Below are 19043 nucleotides of genomic sequence, written 5' to 3' on the forward strand. Positions count from 1 at the left end.
CTAGTCAAATGTGTTCCCCATTTACTGGCAAATCAATACAACTTCTTTTTCCTTTTTCTAAAACCCTTGCCCATGATTATTTGCACCAAACTTGATTTGGAGACAAGGCTGAGCTTTGGGTAATAGAAGGATATGCATTAAAGCCAAGCATCGTGGCACACACCTGTTATCCCAGTACTTGGGAGACTGAGATAAGAATTGAAGGTTCAAGGCCAGCACATGGTAACTTAGTGAGACCCTGTTTCAATCAATCAATCAATCAGTCAATCAATCAATCAATCAATCAATGGGCTGGGAGTGTAGTTCAATGGCAGAATGCCCTTGGGGTCAATCCTCAGTGCTACAAAAGACGCACCTGATATTATTTGCAGAAGTACAGAATGTCATTGATGACACAATGCCCCTGGGTTCAATCCTCAGTAGTACAAAATATGCACCTTATATTACCTACATAAGTACAGAATAACAATAAAGCCTGAATATGTGTTTGTGAGTATCAGGCTATTGGGGGGTGTCTTCTACCTCCAAGTGACCATGGAGGGAATTCAGGTCATAAATATCATCCTTATTTCTGATCTGTTTTCAATAGATTCAATTTTTTTAACATAAACTGCTTTTTAAAATTTATTTCTTAACAAATTTTTATTGAACATAAACAGTATACATTTAAACTATATTTGGTGCCCTCTCCCCCCGCCCCCATTTTCCCTTCCCCCCTCCCACCAATGGTTGTCCAGGTTAACCATGTCTTATTCATAATTTTACACATGTTCAGATGTAGACCCTCATTAATCAAGATCAGCCTTCCTCCTCTCCTATCTTTTCATTCAAACTTTGCTGGTATTTCCCCTCCATTATATGGAGTCCCACTGGTATCCTTAGTGTTTCCTAGTTTGGGCATATTAAAGGAAACATATGTACCTTCTCCTTCTGTGCTTGGCTGATCTCACTTAACATAATGTTCTCCAGGGCTTTCCATCTTCTTGCAAATGATATAGATCTGTGTGGAGATTCCTAAGAAAGGTGGGAATAGATCCACCATATGATCCAGCTCTACCACTCCTGGGTATCTTTCCAAAGGGGTTGAATTCAGAGAAATACAGCAACATATGCATACCTATGTTCATAGCAGCACAATTTGTAATAGCCAAAATATGGAAGCAACCCAGATCACTATCAACAGATGAATGGATAGCAAAACTGTGGGAAATACACACAATGGAATTCTACTCAGCCATAAACTGCTTTTAAGGTAGTGAAACAGCATTGTACAGAGAATGCTTCGTCAGACTCAGTTCACAACCACAGGCTCTTGTGTGAAATCCCGGGTGTAACCACATTTCTCAAATGATAAAGAAAATGGGCAATCCTCTGTTTTCAAGCAAAACCAAGAACACAATAGCTGTCGTTTACCATCTGATAGTCAGAGGCCTGTGAATAGAACTTCCAAGACAGTCTGACGGGTGAGCTAGACTTCCCTACAGATTCCTTAGGAGACAAGAAGACTTGCTTTCACTTTATGATGGCGAGAGAGGCCTCAGATGGTCAGCCCAGCAATGAGTGGAATGATGATGTCATAAATTTTACGCACCAGGAAGCTATTCATTTGGAGTGAACAATTTGTTTGGAGTGAATCCTGGCAAAAGGACAAGTGAAAATTTAGTTGAAACTATTTGAAGAATTTTTTTCATAGTAATGGGATTCTTTCATCGAAATATTATTCAGAGAACCATCATGCAGCAGAGAAGATATAGGATCTGCTTTGAAAGTGGAAGTGAGATTAGGGCTCAGCCTCTTCCCTTGACCCTGATGAGTTTCAAGCCTTAGTCTATCAAGAAACACTGGTTGTATTTTATTGATTTAAACCAGGTTAGAGAACAAAGACTATCTTAATTATTTTTTAAATCTCAGCTAAAGCCGGGCGTGGTGGCGCACGCTTGTAATCCTCGTGCTTGGGAGGCGGAGACAGGAGGATCGCGCAGGTTCAAAGCCAGCCGCGCTGGCTTAAGAGACCCTGTTTCCAAATAAAAAAATACAAAATAGGTCTGGGAGTGTAGCCTGGAGGTAGAAGGGCTTCCAGGAACTCCAGTACCACACACAAAAAAATTCTCAGCTAAATTTTATTTAGCATATATTATACACTAAACATTTTACTAAGAGAGCAATTTATATATACGTGTTATCTTTAATTTTATGAAATGAGTATTATACCCGTTGTCAAGACAAGGAAACTGAGGCTCAGGGTGACTCGACCATGTGTCCAAAGCCATAGAGCCATCAAGGGGCAGGTCTTGACTTCCTACTCCAAGCTGATATTAAAGTTCTTGCTTTTAGCCAGCAAACATTACTGTCTGTCTCTTTGGCAGCCTCTTAGGTTCTCAGCATCTTTCCAAGGAATGTTTTCAGAAAGGAGGTGGGGAGGGAGAAAAGGAGGAAGAAGCCTGTGGAGGAGGCAGAGGCAGAGGGAAGAGCTGGACTCAGGCTAGGGGACCAAGAGGAAACTAGTGCAAAGTGATGAAAACCCAAGGACCAACTCTTACGAAAGGAAACTCCATGGAAAATCCAAACACGGATAATAACACGAGGGAAAACAGAAAAGAGGTGGGCTCAGATCTAGGGTCACTGTCGACCATAACCAACATGCCAAGATTTCAGCCAGAATCAGACCCTTGGCTTCTGCTCTGATATGATCGCTTCATCATTCAAAGCTCAGTTGATGTTTACAAAGGAACAGATGCGCACAGGCCCGGGGCATGGGATCCCTGTGGGTGGGCCTACTAACTGGCTCTGGGCAATCTTTTAGGACACCCAGCTCATGAAGCCATACTGTAGATGACCATGAGTAGCGGCTCCCATGCCATCAAATGATGATTTTTATTTTCTTTCATCCATTAAAATTTTAGCTAGGTGGTTGAGAATAATAGCTGGGTTGGGATCCCTGGACCAAGCCAAGAATTTAGCTATAGGATGTCTTACTCTCCAAAAGAAAAAAAAAAAGCAGGGAATAGAAACCAGCAAGAAAGCTGCCTATTGGTGGTGACTGGGCTTATTGGCTGACTCAGGTGTGTGGAATCAGTTGCCAAGGTGAAAGGTACCAATGTCATGCACCAACCAGGTTTAGGGTAGAGTTGGCACAGGGTGCTGCTGTTATCAGCTGGGTAAGTGGGGATCGCTGCGTGGAAGCACCAGCCCAAGTGACCAGTCACACAATACTTCCTCATCCTCTTTCTCGACTTCCCTCGCTAAAACACCCCCAATCATATTTGCTCTTTTAGCTATGTTTATAGGAAGGGGATGTAGAGTCATAAGCCGGGAATATTGAAAAGGGTGCTGAGTTTTCTTAGACAGAGACATTCATTGAAAGGCCTTCTATATCTCAGTCAATTCAGGGGCCTTTTCTGATTGGATTCTCCCAAGTCTTCAAGCTAGACAGTATTAACTGCTTTTTAGAGGACTGCTCAGATGTTTCAGAGATTCAGAGAGATTAAGTTGTCTGTCCAATTCTTTCTGTTACTTTTAGCATCCCTTCTCCTTTAGATGCCCTGAATCTTTCGAGGGTATTTATTCGTAATCCCTTCAGGGGCTCAACCCTTACCAAAGAGCACCAGGATCAGTCTTGAAGGCTGTACACTAGCCCTGGTAGGACCACTTTAAGGATGATGAGATGGCATGACTAGTAGGGACAAGCAGACTCAGTAGTCCCCTCTTACCCACAAGAATACATTCTAAGACCCTCAGTGGATGCTAGAAACCAGAGCTCACACCAAGCCCTATATATTCTGTTTTCTCTATACTATACATACCCATGATAAAACTCAATCTATAAATTGGGCCCAGTAAGAGCAATAATAATACATTAGAATAGTTATAACAATATGGTATAATAGAAGCTACTTAACATTTTATGAATTGTCTATTTCCGCCAGACGTGGCGGCACACGCTTGTAATCTCAGTATTTGGGAGGCTGAGACAGGAGGATCTCGTTTAGAGGACAGCCTCAGCCACTTAGTGAGGCCCTTTGCAACTCAGTGAGATGCTGTTTCAAAATAAGTAATTAAAAATAGGGCTGGGGGTGGAGCTCAGAGGTAGAATGCCCCTGGGTTCCATCCCCAGTACCAAAAAAGAAAAAGAATTTTTGTCTATTTCCGGATTTTCCATTTAATATTTTTGCTCTGCAGTTGGCCACAGCTGTCTGAAGAAACCAGAGGACAATAAAATTGTGAATGAGGAAGGACCACTGTAAGATAACAGAGAGAGGAGGAGGGCTAAGGGGAAAGTGCATTCAGAGTCAAGGGAGACATTCAGATTCAGTGAAAGCATTGCGACACTGGTAAACTAAATAAACCCAGAGTGTTTGAGTTTTCAGCCTGAGGGCCAGATCACCACAGAGGTCCTATTGAGCCCTAACATTTAATTTTGTTTATTTGTTTTAATTTTTATCTTTGCCTTCCGTCTAAACCAGCACATCATTTGTTTGATGTTTTCAGGTTCTGCTTTCTGCTGGTGGGAGTGGATGCTGACGATGAGCTAATCCCACAGGCTGACTTCGACTAAAGGGCGAATTAGCTAATGGGTAACTCCTCCAATGACTTAATGCCATGATTGGGTTAGAGTTCATCCTGAGTTTGGACCCAGGGTGGGGGGGAAGGGGGTTAACAAATGATGGGAATTCACAGCGTGCTCAGCATCCCTGCAACCCTAGCCCAGTTTCCTGATCTCACTGCCCTAAAGGCTGGGCTGAAAAGAAGACAGCGGGTGACCCAGCCTATTTCCCTCTCACAGCAGCATGAATAACATAGCCAGGGCCTAATCACTGGGCTAAAAATGCTGGTTCCTGGAGGAGGTTGTACTTGCTATGGTTTGAAATTGGTATGAGATTATCCCTCAAGAGTTCACCGCTTGGGAGCTTGGTCCCCAACATGGAGACCATATTGCTGGGCGTGGTGGCACACACTTGTAATTTCAATACTTAGGGGGCTGAGATAGGGAGATCGTAGGTTTCAGGCCAGCCTCAGCAATTTAGTGAGGCTCTCAGCAACTTAGTGGGACCCTATTTCAAAATAAAAAATAAAATAGGACTGGGGCTGTAGCTCAGAGGTAGAATGCCCCTGGATTCAATCCCTAGTGAGTGTGTGTATGTGTGTACATACAGGTGAGGGGTCCTTATGTAATTGGGGGTGCGCTTGGAAGAAGTTAAGGCAGTAAGTTGCTGAAAGTGAATTGTTAAAAAGCAGCGAGACTGGCCCCTTCCCTCCCGTGGACTTGCTTCCTCCTGTGCTCTCTCTCCTCTCTCTTCCCTTTCCCACTGTTACGGGTTGGAATGGGGGTTACTGTTTGGTGGCACTGTCCTTGAGGACCCCGATTAGGCTCCCAGGGGTTATTCCCCATAACCGCGGATTTTTGTTCCGACTCAGGATGAAAGGTTCCATTTTAGAGAAAAATTATAAGCCCCTAGCAATCAGCTAATAGTTAACAAATATTTTTTACTGCAGCTAAAGAAGTATAGGCTCGAGAATGAGAAATATGCAATAAGCACACCCTGTTCCAGGAACCCACCTAGCATTTTATCTATACTGACCGGGTCAGGGCACCCTGTGCCGGGAACCTGCTGACTACACCTAGTATCTTATCTTACATTTGACTACAGAATGTACTTTTCAAATGATTCTGTAATTTTCTGTAAACGCATGCAATCTGGCCCAATCCCCCCTTAACTAGTGGTATTTTCCCTATAAATACCCTCAGTTCCAGTCGCTCGAGGCCGAACTCCTCTGCTCTTGAGTGAGATACGAGTCGGCCCCAGTGCACTGGCTCCTTAATAAACCTTTTGCTTTTGCATCAAGGAAAAGTCTCTCATGTGTACTTGGATGTCGCTTATCCCAAGGCTTGAATGAGGGTCTCCCCTCTGCGGGGGTCTTTCAAGGACAGAGGCACACTGGTCAGGACTCTTGCTGAAGATTTAAATGAGTTTATTAAGAAGATAAAAATACAGAAGACAGTTACATCCTCATGCTACCCAGGGATAGCATGAGGGGGTGGCCTGAACGAAGTCACCAGAATACAAAACACATCACAGCTTGTATAGACACAAAGTCCTCCATCTTGTTCTCCTACATAATTTTGTGACATAGGAAAAGTTCGTCCCCTTAATTTTCCTGCCTAATTCTTGGCTTATGCCCAGGTTTCTCCTTTCACGAAGGTCAAGTCCCTCCTCCCATCCTCTTAACTAGAAATCAGTTACTATGTAAACCTGTCTTTAGAATATGAACGTCCTAGCTCCCCTCCTCTTTCCACTAGCTAACTACTTTTAGGGAGGGTACTTTGCATTATAACAGTTACCTGACTCCTGGCCATAACCAAGTCCTGACTGGCCCTTCCCTCTTACAACTCTGAGCTTCATCTTCTGTGACTATATATATATATATATATATATATATATATATATATATATATATAATAATCAGAGCTGCTTTCTCAAATCTTCCTAGGACATTTCTAATACTGGTATACCCACCATGCTGCCATCTGCTGTGAGACCCTTGCCAGAACTAGTACCATGCTAAGTGTGGACTTAGCCTCCAAAACTGTGAGCTAAATGACCTCTTTTCTTTAAAAGTTTCCCAGCCTCAGGTATTTCATTATATGAACAAGAAACAGACTAACAGAATGGCAAAACCCAGGGCAAGTTTAAAGTCATTTGATAATATTTTGGTGAATCATATTAAACTCTTAACAAATGTATAAATACATTTGTAGTAAAAAGGGAAACTACCTAGAAAAGTATAAGGAATAAAAATCCCTGTCCATCCCCCTCCCACGACAACTGAACTCCCAGTCTCATTCTTCTAAAGGAACTAAGTTAATTCCTTTTTTTTTCTTCTGTGGAACTGGGGAATGAACCCAGGGGGATTCTATCCCTGAGCTACATCCCCAGCCCTATTTTATTTTCATTTTGAAACAGAGTCTTGCTAAGTTGTTGAATGTCTCACCAAATTGTTGAGGCTTGCCTCTTGTAAACTATCCAAGCAAGGAGGCACCACCCATGGCTTGGGGATTTTGTCCAAAGCAAATGAGTAAAAATGAAGCCCCTCTTCATTCCTTCCTTCCATCCCTAGGACTAATCTGTGCCAACAGTGTGGTCCCGTCGGCTGATGTGCTTTGTCTCCTGTCCTCCTGGCCTCTCTTTCCACAACTATAGGACCCAGCCCCAGGCCCGCTTTTCCCATGCAGAAAGTACCTTCTCAGAAATACAAAACTCTTTAACAGTGCCTTATACTTGAGTATAGAAAATATGATAGGGAATAAAAACGAATCTGCCCTGACTTTGGGCTTGTGTGATGTTTCAGTATTTATAAAAGGCTTTTCCAGTTCTCTGTACTCGATGCTCTTAACAGTTCCTGTACAGAAGCAGGGGGAGGCAGAATCACTTTATAGATGTGGAGACTGAGGCTGGAAGGGCCTGACCTTCCCAGGCTCAGGCACAGGGAGCCTTATGCTTCATAGGCCCCAGCTCCAGCAGCCCTGTGAAGGCATTACAGGTGTGATGCAGGGACAGCGGGGATGCGGGACAATTCTCAGAGTGCCTCAGATTGCAACACTGGGGAGGCTGGCTGTTTTGCCTAGTTTGCAGGCAGCTCTGGCCGAGGTACTCTGCAGACCCCACTTTTCGGGTTCAATTTGGCTGGGTTTCTCAGGCCTGGGGATTGCATCCCCATCACTTGAAGCAGAGGAGCAAGGAGAGATCTTGGTGCTCAGCGAGCATCCATTCTTCCCAGTGTCCCTGCTACACAGGCCAGAGACATGCTCTCTCCCTGCACGATTTCCTTCATCTTTCCTTTCCTTTTGCATCATTGTCTCTCACGTAGGGGAAGGTGTGTGCTTTCCTAATGCCCTCTTTTGCCGACTTAGGTGTGTGGGGGAAGGGGGAGGGAGTCAAAAGGCAAGTCAGGATTGACTTGACCGAATACAACAAACACGTCCTGTGTTGGGGGCATCAATACAGAGAGAGGGGTCTGGCAGTTCTCTCTTGAGGCCTTCACAGCTCAGCGGGGCAGGTGGCAGACAACAGCCAATAAAAATGAGTGAGGAATTGCATTTGTCTCCAAGTAATAGAGAACCAAAGTAATGGAGACATAGGAGTCTTTTTAAAAAAAATCTCCCAGTCTTTTAATTTAGAGCTGGGCTATCCTGATAGGCCTGTGACAGCACCAGGAACTCAGGCTCCTTCTATTCTTTTGGCTGGGAATTTTTAGTAGGATTGCTTCATTGTCATAAGATGGCTGTTGGAGATCCAGGCTTTGCATCTTGCCTGGGAAAAAGGAGAAAGGGGAAAATACAAAGTTATGTTAGCTGAGTACATCCTCTTCAAATCACTTTCCTGAAAGCCCCACCCTGTGTAATTGAGTTACATATCATCAGCTACCCTACCTGCAAAGGAGGCTGGGGAATATTTAGTGTTGTTTAACACTTGTTTTTTGTTTTTTTTCCCCCAATTTTGTGTTGGGGACCTTGCCTCCAATGATGTAGTTTTTGTTTTTAATGCAAAAAGAACAAGATGGGATGCTGGGTAGATTAGCAGGCTCGGCTCATCTAGGCAATTTTTGGTACAGCGTGGTGTGGTCTGCTAAATAATTAAATTTCTCTCATTTTCATACTGGAGATAGTAGTAACACCCACGGTGTCATATTAATGTTTATGGGATTGTTGTGAAAGTTTATTGAGAAAATATATATATCAAAGGCTTGGCGCTATGGGAGGTAAACTGTAAGTGCTTAATCAATGTTCCTTGGGACGGTGAGCACAGCAGATGGTGATGATCCCGATGGTCCAGATCTGGAAGCCAGACTGCCTGGGTTTGTATCTCACTTCCAGCACTTACTGCTCAACCGTGGCACGTCCTTAGAATTCAGTTTCTTCTATAGCAAATATTAGGCTGTCAGCCTCTTTGAACTGCTATCAGAATGAGATAATCCCTGAAGAGGGCTTACCAGACTATGTGGCATATAATAGACACCCAAAGAATGTTATTATGATTGCAGATGCTCAGAGAGATGTGGGCGAGGGGAGCCGGGTTGTGTTTTGGCAGAAGTAAATGAGATAGGATGGTGGAGAGAGTGCGAGGGGGGTCGCAGCAGATCGGGTAATTTGGAGACAAGAAACCTCATAGTGAGCTCCAGGCGTCGTGTGACTAAAATCCGGGGTCAAAGCAGGATCGGGGCAAGTTGAGGCTGAAAGGAAAATGGTGTGTGTGACTTGGCAGGTTTGTCTGCCACGCTGAGGACCACAGAGCCCAGGGAGAGACAGGGCCTACTGTTCCCATCTCCTGGTTTCCAGAGCCAAGTGATCGTATTTACAGATAAGAAATTAGCTGGTTTCAACAACTCTGGGTTTATTGGCATCTACAAACAGCCACCTGTTAACCAAAGGCCCCAGGCTCCAGCTCTGGCCAGGATCCTCCGGGAACAGGTCATTAATCAACTAATGACTTCCACTCAGAGAAGCTGCTGATAACTAGAGGCAGGTCTTATGCCTGGAAGAAGGGCAAGGTTGTTGAAGGTTCTCACGGGGATATACAGACAAATTGTTTACAGGCTTCCAACAGGGCTTTGTTGCCCATTAGCGGAAGAGCACAGATTTGTTTATTAGGTTCCCCTGGAAGTTAAGTGGTTGAGGCAGCTGGAGAGGTAGATTTTGAGATGGGGGAAAGCAGATAATTAAATGAGAGTTGTTGGGGACACCATGGTGCATCGTAGCAGAGGAGTGACAAAGGAAGCTGAGGGAGGTTGAATAGAAAGACCCAACATTCTGGGGCCAATCTCCCCTCCATCCCTAGGATCCCAGAAACAATGTACAATGTTCTGTAAACCCTGGGTAAAAAGTCTTGCCCAACTGGCTTGACCAGACTGATGATCAAATGCAAAACTAGAGTTCTGCAAAGACCCTTTGTAAGGGTAAAGACCAATCCTATTCTTTATTTATGGCAGTCTCCCGGGCCTTCTGACAGATCCCAGAACACATCAGGCTCCCTTCTTCTTTGTACTCTGACACACACTTTTCTTTCTAGCCTAGCACATTCTTCTGCCAACTCTTTCCATGGCTTGTTCAGCCTCATCTCAGCTTACAGACCACCTCCTAGAAAGGCCTCCCCTGATCTGTCAAAGTATATGCTCCCTCGGAGAGCTTAGACCCAGGCTCGGAAGCATAATGTTTTGGTGTAAATTCATTCCTGATACATACTGGCTGATTGGACCTGGACAAGAACTTAAGCTGAGTTTCCATATCCATAAGATGGGGATATTAAATTATCCACCTTGCAAAAGGATTGTGGAGAAAGGAGGAAGGTAACAGATATTGGCTATCCTCACTACTTGTTAGAACCTGTTAAATCCTGTCTCTTGCCAACTGTAGCCTGAAATTAATTTGTTCGTATATTTACCTATTATCTAGCGTCTACCCTCTTCCATATTGTGACCTACATTTGTCTTTCTCATCCATTCTTACGTGTTATGTGCAGAGCCAGCGTCTGGCACCTTAAATATGCTCAGGAAATAGTAGTTGATGAAGAACTCATCGAACAAGGATTTCCCAAGAGTCTCAAGAACCCATCCCCAGAGATGTGCCAGCCAGGCTGTGAGGGTGATGGAGGCAGCTAGAGCCCCTCAGAGACCAGCCAAGGAGCTCGTCAGATGGTCCAGCTTTGCATTTCATTCTCTCCACAGCAGGACTTTCGCTTATGTCATGAAACAGCGGTGGAACCCCGCAACCCCCGAGTGCTTCCCCTCCAGCCAGCCCAGGAGCCGACCACAGAAAGGAGAAAGAAAGAGGGGTTTCAAACCGCATGTTTCTTGGGGTAGAAAAATGACCCATCCTTTCTCCAGAACCATGCGAGGGCATTTCAGTAGCTGGGAGGGTGTTTCGCTGAGGCGGATCAAGGAGAGGGATGAGGAAGTCACAGCAGCCTCAGAGTGACCACGTGGTGAAGAATCAAGGACCCAGGGGCTGAGGCTCTTTTACCTCTGTCCGTGATGTGCTGTGCAGTCTTCATGGAGTCACTTGACCTCTCTGGGTCTCTTCGGTGACCCCATCTGCCAAATGAGGGACTCGGAATAGATGAGGAGAGAGGATTTGTAGTTCTGCTTTTGCCTGTGGGTTGACCCGGTGGAATTATTAATAACACACTCGTCTTTCATTCTCTGATCCGGATTGGATGGTAAGTTAGAAGACCAGTCTGGCGCGAGTCTGTCCCGGTTGTAACATTTGGTCCTGTTTTGCCCCTAGCCCCTCCTCCTGATCCATGCAGTATCTATCTCTGTGTTTGGGGATGCTGGCCTCCAGCGACAATGGCCCTTTGTCTCGTGCTTCTAGGGGTCTGGGCAGAAGATGGGAGTAGGGGAAAGAGAAGTAGGGGTGCTAAGCCCTCCATAGCCCCTTTGCTGTACTCTTGGAAGTGAAGGGTCGCTGTGCCCACAGCTTCCACTGGGCTAAGCTCTGGGGACAGCATGCTCTCCCAGCCCTGGGGATGGACTCGGCTTCCCACAGGCATGTTGCCACTCCTGGCTGCCCCCTTAATTCTAGGCACACCTCTGTATCTGATTCTCCTCAGGTAACTGTTTCGAGTGTGCTGCCTGTTTCCTGTGGGAATTGTAAGAAAAATAGACTCTGCTCTTCTGGCCCAGTCTTTATGTGGGACACGGGGATCTCTAACACACGGAAACCGTAAATGCGAAGGCAGACAGCTCACTGCTGAAATGTCCTGAAGGCCGTGGACTGGCCTGGGCTCTACCCGGCAGCGTGGATGACGACGGCCTCTGATCCTTGTGCCACTCAAATGCCATTGCAGTGGAATGAAATTAAACCCAGAGCCGGGCGTGGTGGGCACGCTTGTCATCCCCGCGCTTGGGAGGCAGAGACAGGAGGATCGCGCAGGTTCGAAGCCAGCCGAGCGCGCTGGCTTAGGAGACCCTGTTTCCAAATCAAAATGTAAAAATAGGTCTGGGAGTGTAGCCCGGAGGTAGAAGGGCTTCCAGGAACCCCAGTACCACCAAAAAAAAAAAAGAAAAGAAAAAAAAAAAGAAATTAAACCCAGAAACTCTCAGTGCATGTCAGACACACGAAAGGCCTCAAGATAATGTGCATAGAATGCATTGTGATGGTTCTACCCCCAGTTTTACCATGAGAACTTTAGAGCAATCACAAAGGTGAATGGCTTGTGCAGTGAATACCATATATCCATCGTTTAGATCCCACAAGGAACATGTTGTTTCCCTTGCTTTATTACTAGACATCTAATGGCCTCACCCTTTACTTACCTATTAATTTATCCTCTTTTTAAATATATTTCAAAGTAAATGACAAACATCAATGTATCCTTCCCATAAACTCTTCAGCAAATATAATGGAACTTCTTTTATTAAGAAAACAAGTGAAGCTAATTGTAAAACATTCAACAAGACAGTGTGAAGAGAAAAAGAAAATTCCTTCTCTACCTGCAGTCTTGTTCCCTAGGCATAATTCTGGTGCGTATAGTTCCAGTCAAACCCACGTACATCTTTAATTTTTAAATTAAAATTTTATCATACTTATTGTTTTTGTCACTTCTTTCTTTTTCTCTTCTTTTTTTGGTACTGGGGATTGAATTTAGGGGCACTGTACCACTGAGCCATATCCTTGGCCCTTTTAATTTTTTTTATTTTGAGACAGGGTCTTACTGAGTTGCTGAGGCTATCCTCAAACTTGTGATCCTTCCACCTCAGCCTCCTGAGCCTCTGGGATTACAGGGGTGTGTGCCACCGCACCCAGCTGTATTTTTTTTAATTAATCACATGTTGACAGAATTCTTTCTTGTTAACAATTATAGGTCATTTTAGTTCTATTTTTTAGTAACTGTAGAATTTCCCATATTATCTACCTTCATTCATTTAACCATCTCTCACTGATATTCACCCAGTGTCCATTTTTTTTGGATACAATAAACAATGCTTCAGTGAGGAGCCTTACTCATTCCTTTATTCAACAAACATTTAATAAGCATCACCGTATACCCGTTCTATGCTTGAGGACCTCATATTTCCTTATACTTCTGTGGAAATTATATTCTTCTGCGGATGACAGTGATAAAATGAATTTCAACTAATTATGAAAGAAATGAAACAAAATCATGTGGCAGATGGCGACAAGAGCTGCTACTTGACTAAGAGTCACCTGGGAAGGCTGCGTGGAGGTGGTGACATTTGAGCTGAGGCCCGAAGGGTGAGAACAAGCCAGTTGCACAAAGTCCAAGGGAGAAGAGACAGCCTGTGCAGAGGCTCTGGAGTGGGGACCGGCTCAGGATGTTTGCAGAACACAAATGCAGCCAGCGTAACTGCAGTGCAGCAGCCGGTTGAAAATGAATTTGGACAGGTAGCAGGGGCGGGATCATGAAGTGCCAGGGAGTTTGGATTTTACTCTTGGTACAGTGTATCAGATTGTATTTTAAGCCCTGGATAACTATAAAATAAAGCCATCTGACTTGTGTGAAATGGGATCTAATTAAGTGCAGCATGAAAAAATGTAACTCCATTCTGGGTTGTGTGGCATCCTGGGGAGAGAATGGGTATTTGGGTGAGAGAGATGTGTGTTCAGATTCAACTCACTGGTTTCTACTCCAAAGAACTGAAAATGGGATCTCAGAGAGATATTTGCACTTCATGTTAACCGTAGCCCTATTCACATAGCCAGGAGGAAAGAGACCCAAGTGTCCACTGACAAATAATTGATAAATGCAATATATATATGAAAATATATAATATATAAATGGATATCTATAATGGAATACTGCTCAGATTTAAAAATGAAAGAAATCCGGATACGTGCTACAACACGAAGGAAACTTAAGGACATCATGCTAATGAAATAAGTTACTTACTACAAGATAAATACTGTAGCATTCCATGATAAGAGGTTGGTACACTTAGGGTAAAATTTATAGACAGAAGATAGACTGGTGGTCACTAAAGGCTGGGGCAAAGAGGTAAGAAGTTTAATGGGTTTCATAAGAAAACCCCTTCTTTTTTGGTGGTGGTACTGGGGTTCCTGGAAGCCCTTCTTCCTCCAGGCTACACTTCCAGACCTATTTTATATTTTTGAAACAGGGTATCTTACGCCAGCACGGCTGGCTTCAAACCTGCACGATTCTCCTGTCTCCGCCTCCCAAGCACGGGGATTACAAGCGTGCGCCACCACGCCCGGCGAAAACCCATTTTCTTAAAAGTTTCAGTTTCACAAAAAAAAAAGAATCCTGGAGGTGGGTTGCGCAACTGTGTGAATACAATTTATACACTGAGCAATGTGCTTGAAAATGGGCAAGATGGTAAGTTATGTTTTTTTTTTTTTTTGCACTACTGGGGATTGAAGCCAGGGGCATTGTACCTCTGAGCTACACCCGCAGCCCTATTTTTTATTCTTTATTTTGAAACAGGGTCTCACCGAGTTACAAAGGACCTCACTAAGTAGCTGAGGCTGTTGGTGAACCTGCGAACCTCCTGTCTCAGCCTCCAAATGCTGGGACTCCAAGTGTGCACCACCATGCGCTGATTATGTTTTTTTTTTTTAACTACAATTTTAAAAATCCAGCTACATCACCTGCTGGTGATATGACCTGTTCAACTAGTCTTTCTGAGCCTCCCCTTTCCCCATCTGTAAAAGGGAGACTGCAATATTTCACGGTCGTTTTGAAGACAGGACCCAGTGCTGTCTGGTTACCATCTTTGCTTGCAGAACTTGGGATCTCAGGCTGCAGATACTCTCCATGGATCCACATCGAACATTTGTTGACTTAACTGGCTGACTGAATTCACTCACGCAGATACAAGCGAGAAAGAGCAATATATGTAGGAATCTATATGCCTGGCCATAGTAGGCATTTCAGAAATACATTTGTAACAGGTGAATGAACAAAATAAATCACACATCTGACATGAACTTCAGCGGACCGACTTGCCTGCTCTAAAATACATGCAACCTTCTATCCCGCTGTACCATGACAATTGCTTTAGAAAACTAAAATCCCTACCGACTGAGTTTCATGTTAGCGTCTGCATTTGCTTTCTCTTGCTAGAAAATAACAAGTTTCCACAACTGTTCCTTTTTTTATTTTTGCAGAACTGGGGATGGCACCCCCAGGGGCATTCTACCTCTGAGTTACACCCTCAGCCCTATTTTTTATTCTTTCTTTCTTTCTTTTTTGCGGGTCTGGGGATGGAACCCAGGGGCATTTGACCTCCGAGCCACACCCCCTGCCCTATTTTAATTCTTTATTTTGAAACAGGGTCTCACTAAGTTGTAGAGTGCCTCACTAAGTAGCTGAGGCTGTCCGCGAACTGCGATCCTCTGGTTTCAGCCTCCCGAATGCTGGGATTACAAGCGTGAGCCATCACGCCCGGCTTTTATTCTTTATTTTGAAACAGGGTCTCGCTGAGTAGCAAAGGGCCTCAGTAAATAGCTGAGGCTGTCTGTGAACTGAGATCCTCCTGTCTCAGCCTCTCAAATGCTGACACTACAAGCGTGTTTATTATGCTCTAGTTCTAGAGGTCATACATAGGTCTCCAAAATCAAGGTGCCCGCAGGTGTGCATACCTTACTGAAAGCTCTGAGGATCTGTCGGGTCTTCGTGCATTTTAGTTGTTGGCAACATTCCATTTGTCTGGCTGCAGGACTGAGATCTTGTATCCTGCTGGCCATGACTGGGGGCCATTCCCAGCTCTTGGAGGCCCCACCACCCACATTCCTTGACTCATGTCTACTTCCTCCTGCAAGACCAGCAGAGGTTCTCCACGTGTAAGGACTCATATGAGTAGATTGGCCTAACCTGGATAGTCCAAGATATTCTCAAGGTCCTTGGCCTGAGTCCCACTTGGAAAGTCCCCTGTGCTGTCTAAAGTAATGTACTCAAAGGTTCTGGAGGTTGGGATCCGCCTATCTTTGGAGGAGTCACTGTTATAAATATCGTAGCCTCCATTTTTATTTCAGAATGAATGGTTTTCCAAACCTGCAGTTGTCTGTTTTCCAACAAAGATCTCTGGGGAGTTGGGGGGGGGCAAGGCCAGCGCAAGGGAAATCTGAATGAGGGGAATGGAAGTGAGGCATTGTGAGTAAATGTGTTGGCCAGCGAGGCATTGTGGGTAAATGTGTTGACCAGCCTGCAGAGAGGCACAGAACCCAGGTTGCCTAGAAAGTTAAACTCTGTCTCACAGTTTCCCTTTAGATCAGTCCTGCCGAGAATAAAGCAATCCTCACCTGCTGAGAGTGACCTTAATTGCTTTATCCACTATTCTCATTAGTCGATGAATGGGTTGTTACTAGTTCCTTGCTGCCTGTGATTGAAGGCTGTTTTCCTGGCTGGCTTGTGTGGAGCTTCTAGGTGTTATTGGGAGACGGTCTCACTTTAGTTCTCTCACCTCTAATCTGGCATTAGCTCTGACCCCTGCTCCTGCCAAACTCTTGTGTAAAAGGCTTGTTCTCAGAGTGGTACTGTTGCAACATGCCGGAACCTTTATGAGGTGCAGCCTAAGGGAAGAAGGTCTGGATTCTGGCTTCCTCCACTACAAGATCCCATCATGATGCCTTATCACAGAACTAAAAGCAACAGTGCCAACTGATCATGGGTAGAAATCTACAGAACTGCCAGCCTGAGTAAACCTTTTCTCTTTTTAAGTTTCTTATCTCACACATTTTGTCATAGTAATGGAAAGCTAACTAGCACAGCTACAAACCTGGTGCTGTAACACGTTGACCCATAGGTCAGGTGCGAAGCTTCTTTTCAGAGTCCTGTAAGTTATACCGCCAAGACAACTCCTGTCTCTGGTCTTCAGTTTGTCTTGTCTTGTTTGTTTGTTTGTTTGTTTATGCCTTCCTCCTTTTCTCTCTTTTTCCCCTCTCCTCTCTAGTCTTTTGATATTTTTGGGTAAAAATAATAAAAAGAATATAAACTATTTTTACTTGGAAAATAAAGGTGAATAAGAAGGTGCATGTATAAAGTTCGTTGTTCTGTTCTTCCCTGTTCAGATACAAGGAGTTTACAGCAAAGGATTTTTTCCTCCCTTGTTCTCCAAGGTTTCAGGAAATGGGATGCTGAGAGGCTGAGGCAGCATCGCCTTGATTATGGGCGGAACAGCCTGCTGTCTGTTAATGTAATACAGCTAGGAAGAGAGGGAGGTTCCAGGTTGCAGGTAACCCTGGGTGTAACTCCAGATGCTGTCCCAGAGGTAAGTCCAAGTCCCACGGTGCTAGCAGAGGTCTCTGCTCTTGGGAACAGCAGCTGTGGTTACAACACTGAGGAAATTCCCCCTTCCCACCCCATCCACACCCCTCCTGCTCTCCACTCGGACCTCCCAGTCATGTGAGTCCTGCCAACAAGGGAGGATGCTTGGAAAATGGATCAGGGATGAAATCGTTGCTGTGCTGCTGCTGAGAAGCCACTAGCCCTTGGGAAGCCCATGGGACAAGGAGGTAATTGAGTCTAGAGAAGCCAACAGGCCTTTTCTTTGGACTTGAGGCACTGTAGACCTCGGAGTAATAATACTCAAATTCATGTTAACAATAACATCATGGGCGTTGAGCAATGACGACGTGCCAGTTGTGCTTCGCAGGGATTACCTTTGGTCACTACACTCGCTTTACCAGGTAGGCGTTACCTACATCCTCCAGATGTGGAAATTGAGAGTGAGGGAGGTCAGGAGGGTTGCTGACGGTTCCCGAACTTGTGTGGTGGATAAGTCAAATTCAGGTCAACTCAACTTTCAAGCCTATTTTCCCATTCCTTCCTTCTTTCCTTTTTTTTCTTCCTTTTTACCTTCTTTTTCTATTTCTTTTTCTTCATTTCTTCACTTTTATTTCTTATACTTTTATTGGTGCATTGTAGTCGCACATCATAATGAAGTTTAGAGTGAGAGGGATACACATGTGCATAGCACTTGGTGATCCTCCCCCTGCCTGCCCCCAACAATACTGACTGGTAGTTTCATATATGTGAAAAATGTCAATGGAAGTGTTCTCTTCGTCATTCTCTCTCCCCATCTCACCTGCCCCCTACCAAAACCCTTTCCCTCACTCAACTGGGTTTCTCCTCCTGTAGCTAAAGTCCCTCTTGTATCCCAACTACTCCCTAGCTCCCACATAAGAAAGAGAATATATGACCCTCCATTTTCTGTGACTGTTCAATGTCACTTAACATCATGTTCTCCAGGTCCATTTATTTTCCTGCAAATGTCACAATTGTGCTTCTCTTTATGACTGAGTAGAATTCTACTGTGCATATATCCCCAAATTGTATAATCCATTCATATGTTGATGTGCACCTAGGTTAATTCCATGGTTTGGCTATTATGAATTGTGTAAGCTATAAACAAGGTTATGCATTTGTTGCTATAATATTCCAATTTCAACCCTTTTGAAAAGGATCCAAGAGTGTTATAGCTGGATCATATGCTGGGTTCATCCCCAGTTTTCTGAGGAATCTCCACACCGATCTCCACAGTGGTGGCGCTAATTTGCAATTCAACTAACAGTGTAAGAGATTTCCTATTTCCCCACATCCTCATCAGTATTCACTGTTGTTTGTATTCTTGATGATTGCCATTATAATTGGGGTTAGATGGAATCTCAGTGTAGGTTTGATTTGCATCTCCCTGGTTGCTAGTGATGTTGAGCATTGTTTCATATATTTGTTGGCCATTTGTAGTTCTCCTTTTGTGAAGTGCCTATTTAGTTCAATTGCTCCTTTCCTAATTGGGTTATTTGCTTTTTTAGTGTTAAGCATTTTGAGTTCTTTGTATATTATAGATATTACTCCTCTATCAGAGGAGTAGCTGGCAAAAATCTTCTCTCATTCTGTAGCTCTCTTGTTAGACTCTTGATGGTTTCCTTTGCTGCACAGAAATGTTTTAATTTAATGCCATCTCATTTGTTAATTCTCATTTTAATTTCCTGAGCTGTACAGGGTCTTATTGAGGAAGTTTCTACTGGTACCCATATGTTGGAGTATTGATGCTATGGTCTGTGCTAATAA

Source organism: Muscardinus avellanarius (genome assembly GCF_963383645.1).
Source record: "Muscardinus avellanarius genome assembly, chromosome: 7".
Taxonomy (NCBI): domain Eukaryota; kingdom Metazoa; phylum Chordata; class Mammalia; order Rodentia; family Gliridae; genus Muscardinus; species Muscardinus avellanarius.